This window comes from Rosa rugosa, chromosome 5, assembly GCF_958449725.1.
Source record: "Rosa rugosa chromosome 5, drRosRugo1.1, whole genome shotgun sequence".
NCBI lineage: Eukaryota > Viridiplantae > Streptophyta > Magnoliopsida > Rosales > Rosaceae > Rosa > Rosa rugosa.
Genome location: NC_084824.1, coordinates 41,982,970 through 41,990,825, shown reverse-complemented (window position 1 = coordinate 41,990,825; position 7,856 = coordinate 41,982,970). Strand labels below are relative to the sequence as shown.

The 7,856-nt window shown below is 37.2% G+C and overlaps 1 long non-coding RNA gene across 1 annotated transcript; it reads left to right on the top strand.

The window, feature by feature from the left end:
* The first annotated feature begins 2,289 nt into the window (after positions 1 to 2,289).
* Positions 2,290 to 4,589, top strand: LOC133708424 (uncharacterized). The gene is made up of 5 exons (XR_009845833.1): positions 2,290 to 2,525; positions 2,653 to 2,677; positions 2,749 to 2,799; positions 3,571 to 3,631; positions 4,318 to 4,589. It is a non-coding gene; the product is annotated as an uncharacterized LOC133708424 (long non-coding RNA).
* Positions 4,590 to 7,856: the final 3,267 nt, after the last annotated feature.

The following is a 7,856-nucleotide window of genomic DNA, read 5'->3' as shown; positions in this document are numbered from 1 at the left end:
GGCCAGGCCATTATATTTATATATGTGTTATTTTTATTCAAAAAAGTACAAAAAGCTATGAGATATCTCTTTTGTGGTTAATGATTGAACAAGATTGAATATAAAATCAAAGGAAAATAAGGTGTAATGTAATAATTGGTTCACATGTTCAACTAATAGCTACATAAAATTTTTTTTATACTAACAGTAAATGGCCTTTCGGGCAGGGCTTATAAGGCTGAGCCAGGCGGGCGAGCTTTAAGGGGTATATAACGGGTCGGGCCTAGGCTTTGAACCTTCCATCCTAATCATGCCCTATGTCTTATGCCCAATAGGTCGAGCTTATTCGGGTCGGCTCGAGTTTTTGACCATTGGATCAAGTGGGCACCTATGGGCTTTTGGGCTCCGGGGCCAAATGATAACCCAAAATAAACAATGATACCCAAAAATCTAGATACATGTTGGAATCCAAGACTATAACCTTGACTTGAAAGAGCATTAACTTATTTGAAATATGAAAATAGACCTAAACACTAACAACTACTAAAAACACCAAATAAAGAAACACTAAGGACCTAAACACGTTGACGTCGAAGCAAAGATCAAAGTTTCAATATCGAGGAATCGTTAAACCAATCCAACACACTAATAGGACCGCCGCACCAGCACCAACCCGCCAGTTTCATAGCCCAACCGAATAGTCCTTTGATCTACCCAGCAGTCACCACTCTGAGCCAATTCTCCACCCACCCATCTTCAATGCTAAGGAAGGTTTGACTTTAAACTCGCCACATTGGAACCACAACCCGACCAAAAAATAGAATACAACCATCCTTGTGGTACTACAATAAGTTGCAACACACACATCATCTACTTTTCGGCGACCCCATCGCCGCCACTCCATCAACACCAGTGTCCTCACCTCCTATTGCCTGCAACATCCCAAACCCACCCAAACTCGTGCTCCATTTACCCTAACCTCTATTTACAGGTAGCGCAGATCTAATCTTCCACCAACTTCGATCAGCCCCATTGTCGCAACTTATTGGAAGAGAAACCGAACAATCCCTTTAATCACCAAGCCACCACCCCTCTTCTCTACCAACTCCTTCGGTCTGAGAAAGATTGGATCGGATCCAGACCTTTAGAAACATCCACTCACCCCTGCTACTTCGTCTCGACGTGCTCCACTTGCACCCACTTTAGACTATCAATGACTCAACATCCCAAAGGGCTTCGAGAACTTGTCCGACCATACCTGCATCATGGCGAAGAGGTCGGACGAGAGCTATAGATGTAGTGCCGCAACAGCCTTATGATTTTTTCGAGAGAGTTGTTTAACGTAAAAAAAATCAAAAGAATTTGAACAAATTTTGAGAGTTGTTTAAAGTAAAAAAGATCAAAAGAATTCGAACAAATTTTCTCCAACAAGAAAGTTATAGTTTGTAAGTTTAAATGATGAAGGTTTTTAAGTTTTATGAACTATCGGTTCTATTTTTGGTATATCCCAATGCTTGTTGTTTACAAATATACATGCAACAAACTCGATTGAAAAACATTTAATTATCAAATGTTTTAGGTTTGTGATTTATAAGGAACATTAAGGAAGATGGTGCCACAAAGCTTCTTCATTAGCATTCTTGGTAAGTCATTGAGTTTGAACAAACCAAGACTTATATCTCGTATTTTAAGACTGTTACTGTATATTCCATAAAAGGGAATGATGGTTGGTGAAAGAAGTTTATATCTCGTCAAGATAGAGATGTTGGAGTTGTGTTGCTCAATACAAGTGCAAGCCAACAATGGAGAGAGGGAAAGTCCCACATTATTGGCTTGTAACACAAACCCAACACCAAGTCCGTAGACACATGTACTTTTCTTGTTTTTCTTTATTTTGTCGTACAACGTATAGGACTACGTATTCGTAAGGTACAAAAGTATTCGTGCTTAGGAAAGACTATGAGGCTATTTTAAAGGATTAAGAATTTAGAGAAAATCCAATTTGGGTCAAGGAAACTTTGCTTGAAGAACCGAGGCTTAGGAAAAGCCCGGAAAATTTTCCCGAAAAGATTCGGTGAAGTGTCGAAGAAATAAGGATGTTTGGAGTGGTATTTTCGAAGTGGGCTTGAGAGAAAATTAAGAGAAAAAGAAAATGGGAGCAGCCAAGCTCACTTGGCCCAAAGGGAAGGGCAAGTTGGACTTTTTACACTAATCAAAGGGAAAGTATTTAAGGCTTCACATGATCAAACTCTAGTCTCAAAACTTCATTTCCTCAATTCACACACACTCTCTCTCTTCAACCTTCCCTCTCTCTCTCTCTCTCTCTCTCTCTTTGCGTTGCCGGCCGCCGCCGCACCCCCACCGCATCATCGCCGGCGCCGGTACCCCAATCAACACCAAAATTTCCAGATTTTCTCCTATTTATTTCCTCTATCTAGTTCTCAAACCAAAATCGTGAGATTTAGCCATCCAATCATCCAAAAACCCTAGAACTCGAAATCAATTTGGGGGTTTTTGTGATTTCTGCATTCTAAGTCCAAATCAAGGTAATCTCCCTCCTAATCTAACCTCTATTCATCCGATCTATACTTATTTCTTATCAAATTCGAGTTTTTGATTTCCATTTGTGATTTTGGTGCATGAACCCGATTTTCCCTTAAACCTTGAGGCTAGGTTACGAGTTTGGCAAGGATTTGTGGTAAGGATCTATCTCATGCAACCTTATTTCGAGTTTTTGGTTATGGTGTTAATTTTTGGACGGATTTGTAGATGAAGATGGCTAAGGAGGAGGAGAGGCTGTGAGTTTTTGGAGAAGAAAGGGTAAGGATTGGGTTTTGGACAAACCCTTGAATTTTTGGAGTTGTTTTGTTGATTTTAAATTTTGTTGATTGTTGGTGGAAAATTGTGAAAGGTGGGATCTTTGAGGAGGATTTAAGTAGTCGGTTTTATTTGTTTAGTTTTCAAAGTGTTGAGAATTTATGTTGAATATTTTGGTGGTTTTTTTGTTGTGTAATTTTGACCAAAAGAAAAAGAAAGGGAAGAAGAAAAAAAATAGTCTTTATTTTGGAAGAAAAAAATAAAGAAATGAGTAAAAGTTGAATTAAAGGGGTTTTACCGTGGTAAAGTAGTAAAAGTGAAAAGGGTGAAAGTAAAGGTAAAAATCACAGTAAAAGTAAAAAGGTGAAAAAGGAGGAGCAAAAGAGTAAAAGTAGAAGTAAAACTTTATTTATAATTATTTACTTATTTATTTTTAAAATAAATAAGAAATAATGGTAAATAAATGGATACTTGATCAAAAGTCAGAAGTTGAAGTCAAATGTTAAAAGTCAACTCCGAGGGTTGACCAAGGTTGACCGACCTCGTAAAACGCGAGGATCGACTCGACTTTGGTCGCTCGGATTGACGATAGTTTAATGGATCAATAAGGATGTTTTCTTTTTTTAAGAAAGAAGTTAGTTTCCCAAATTGGTAAAAGTTGAAAGAAATAATAAATAACCTCATTAAAATAAAAATGATTTAGTATGGGCGATTACTTAGAGTTAGTCACGATGTTTACCTGGATAATTACTTACAAACTAAGTAATGGTTCAGGAAACACGATCTTTAAGGAAGCTCAAGCAGAAAGCACTGTGGAATACGCCGACATTTCTAGGTAGGGTGAGCTGTCACTTCCTTGTTAGAGGCTTTTCTATATACATGGAATGCTCTAGTATAATAGTATGTTGCCTATAAGTACGTTTTTGGTTATTCATTAGTCGATACCTCGTGAAAACTGTGTTTTCATAACTGATAATTGTTGGTAGCGAAAATCGAGGCTAGACTTGCATATTGAGATACCCCACTGTATGTTTGTACTTGTGACCTGAAAGTGAATGGCACCTAGACGCGTTGATTCCTAGTCATCCCACGGTGTCGATAACCGTGAACCTCCGGAGGGGGCTGTGCTCCTATGTGCGTCGAGGAAAGGTAAGTACAAACGGTGAACTAGTCATAGGACACTCAAGGCCAAGAAATGGACACTTTCGCTATTCGTAGTCACAAGGATTACAAAGTAGTTGGCCGGTTCTCGAAGAATGACGAATCGGTCGGTCACCGATTGTTTTAGATTAGCCGGCAGGTAAGTATCTCGGAGCTCCAAGTGGTATGAAACATGCTGCATATGATTTTCTGAAAAAGACAACGATAATTGTTTTTGTTTGCATTTGTTTTATTCGATTTTACAAATGCGCAATCTATATTCTAGTAGCTATGTGTTATTTATTAGCTTTCAAACCTAACTAAGGTTGGGTCGGCCCCTATTGGGCTAGCGATGACGAAATGCTCACCCCTACATTTCAGGTTACAACGAGGTCACTCCGGACGATCTGGACTAGAAGTGGGTCATTGGCCGAGTTCGTGTGTTGCTATCCATGTTGCTTGAAGTCCTCCCCTTTGGTACTCTATCAATTTACTCGCTATCCTTTCAATGTTGAACTCAGTTGAATTCTGCGAGGTCTGCCTACCTAGGAGCGCGCCTCACTCTATGTTTTATTGTTGTTGTTGAACTCCTTTTATTTCGGTTATGATGTAAGCCCTAAGGCGTCACAGTGCACTTGCCTACTTTATTTTGAAGTATTTCCAGACTTGATAATTTGAATATTGGGTTGTTGATCGAAAGTCCTTTCTGAAAAGTTTTAATTGTTTTCTTACTTTCTAAAAATCGTATTTCAAAAGGCCTTATAGTATTAAGTTGGTAGGTCTACGCTACATCTACGACGTATCGAGCTCCTATTGCCTTAATATTACGGCGCTATGGTTTACCCATTCGGGTCGCCATAAAGTCCATCCCTTTTGACAACCATACACAGTCGCAACCCATACACCAACACTGAAACATAGAGGTAAATATAAACTCCCCTATCATTCTCTCCTAAATATGAGAGATCTACCTGCATTGAAACCATAATGCCCCAAAACAGAATCGAAAGCACCGAATACAAGGATCACAAGTACCACATGTAAAATACCACACGTCGATTGGGTCCCAAAACAAGACACAACTGACAGTGCTAGGGAAGCTTGTCGGTTCCAAAATTACAAAACAATGAGTTTGAAAACACAACCTAACAGCTCGCCATTATTACTACTCCACCTAATTAGAGCACCATGTAAGAACACAACTCAAACATCATCTCTGAACCAGTACGACACATAATATAGGAGCCGAACCTAATCCAGTCAAAAATTGAAATACCGATCTTCCAAGCAACTCCCCCACGTTTGGTTTCAAAAATCAAGGAAGAAATGAAAAGCCCAAAATCTTAGTGTTAAACACTACTCTCAGTTTAGTGTAAAAACCTGAGATTGGGTGCCAGCACCCAACACTTGCAAAACTTTCAAAGATTTTTTGGATGAGACAATTATAAAATTTAGTACATATCATACTTTTAATAAACAAAAAGAATGCGAAAATTCTTCCATGCTCCAAGCATGGAGTGCTCGCCCACATCAGCAGGATTTCTAGCCGTCCAGCTTATTGCAGCAATCGTAGCCGCAGATTTGTGTCAACCGGGTAACCTGCTAGAGTTTTTAAAGTTGAAGGAGGAATCATGGGTCCCACATTAGATTCACAGAGGTGAAAAAAGAGTAACAGTGTAAAAAGTCTATAAAGTAGAAGGGTTAAAGAAAGAAGGCCGGGTCCAACAAGATGGGATTAAACTATTAAAGTAACAGTTTCTAACATTCTAACATCAATGAATGGGAGAATATATGGTAACTCCCCAACCCCCAGAGTTCGGTAAATTTTACTTCTCAAACCTCATTTCTACTCCTCATTTTATACAATATTACAGTTTTTTTTATACAATATTTTAATTTTTTTATTTTATATTTTTATGCAACAAAGAAAACAGAACAACAAAACTATATTGCCATGATACTATCCTGGATTTTGGGCCAACCAAATGAAAACCCCCAACTCTAAAACCATAAAACACTTGAGGACGTAAAAATGCATTTTCGTTAGATTTTAATTAGTTTTGAACACGTTTATATTTTCTTTAAAGGAAATTAAATGTTGATGAGTTGTTAACTTTTATTTATGTATGTACAATCTTGAATTAAATGCTTTTTTTTTTTTGAACAAATTTTGAGGTTCACAGCTTTAAACTCTCCTCACATCAACCATTTTCTTAGAATTTATGTTTTTTCTCACTGGAAATAAGGCATTATAATTTATCAGGTCTATTCACTCTATTGTTTGACATGTGGGGATAGAACTCGACCACTAGACATGTTTGGAGTTGCTCATCCAATACACAAAAGGACTTTTGAATTAATAAATAAAATAACACAACTAAAGAATTTCGCCTAAAGTTAATCATACTCCAGGTCCGTGTGTCCCGTCGGAATTTTAGTGAAAATGATGTATTTGTAATTGCCTTAAATGTAGGTTGACTGTCATTGACCAATGTCATGACGACCACGAATCATGGCTAAATTTTCACTCGATGGATACATGTGTACGTCAAAAACACAATTTGACATTACCCATCTATTTATAGCGTATTCATGGGTACAGTGTAAAAAAATTAACCTGATCCGCCGTCATTTCGACATCAAACAAAGCGGTCAAGCCTTTATACACGTATATTTCCCTAAGGGGAGCTGAACCACGAGGAGATAAACTTCTCAAAAATTTTATATTAGTTGATATAGCTCATACCCACAATAGTGTGAGAGCTGACAGATTGATAAAATAAGTTGGGAATGAGCGGTTATGTGCATATTAGTTTTATGCGGTATATATGGTTTATGGTTGACCTAATAGATCGAGATCCAAACGACGACGAAAATAGCTGAAATTTTGACCACCACCATTTCTTCTTATCATGATTACATCTAACGGTCGATTTTGATAAATTCTATTTCTTACAACTTGTTGCTTATGGAAGGTATATTTTTTTTATACAACTAATAAACAAGTTGGACCATATTAGTAGGTATATAAGTATTTTGTGCGATCAAAAAAATCGAATTTGACATTACCCATCTATTTATAGCGTATTAGTAGGTACTTTGTAAAAAAAATTAACTTGATCCGCCGTCATTTTGACATCAAACAAAGTGGTCAACCCTTTGTACACTTATACTTCCCTAAGGGGAGCTGAACCACGAGGAGATAAACTTCCCAAAATTTTTATATTAGTTGATATAGCTCATACCCACGAGAGTGTGAGAGCTGACAGATTGAAAAAAGAAGTTGCGAATGAGCGGTTATGAGCATATTAGTTTTATGTGGTATTTAGAGTTTAGGGTTGACCTAGTAGATGAAGACCCAAACGACGACGAAAATAGCTAAAATTTTGACCATAAACATTTATTCTTATCCTGATAATATTAGACGGTCGATTTTGATAAAATCTATTTCCTCCACCTTATTGCTTATGGAATGTATATTTTTTTCTATATATCTAATAAACAAATTAGACCACATTAGTAGGCATATAAGGATTTTGTGCAATCCATATAATTGAAAGTTTGAGACTATCTATGTATTTTTGCGTATGTAGAGTTGATCACCTTAATCAAGGTTGAAATAGTGGCAAACGAGACTAATTATATCACTTACTCACAAATTCATTTTTCTTAATAACATATTAAGTAAAAGAAGAGTTTACATGACCAAAACTTCATTTATCCAAAAAGTCCCTCTCGAATAGCATAATGTAAGTAATGTGTAGTTTATTATAAATTTTGTTTAGAGTTAAACTCATTAAATTGCAGATTGCCAAAAAAAAATTATCAAGTTGTAATGTTGTATCCCAACCAAAATTTGCTGCGTCCTTCTGCCACCTGAAGACTTTCTCCTCGTACTATATTACACTACCTCATAGAGT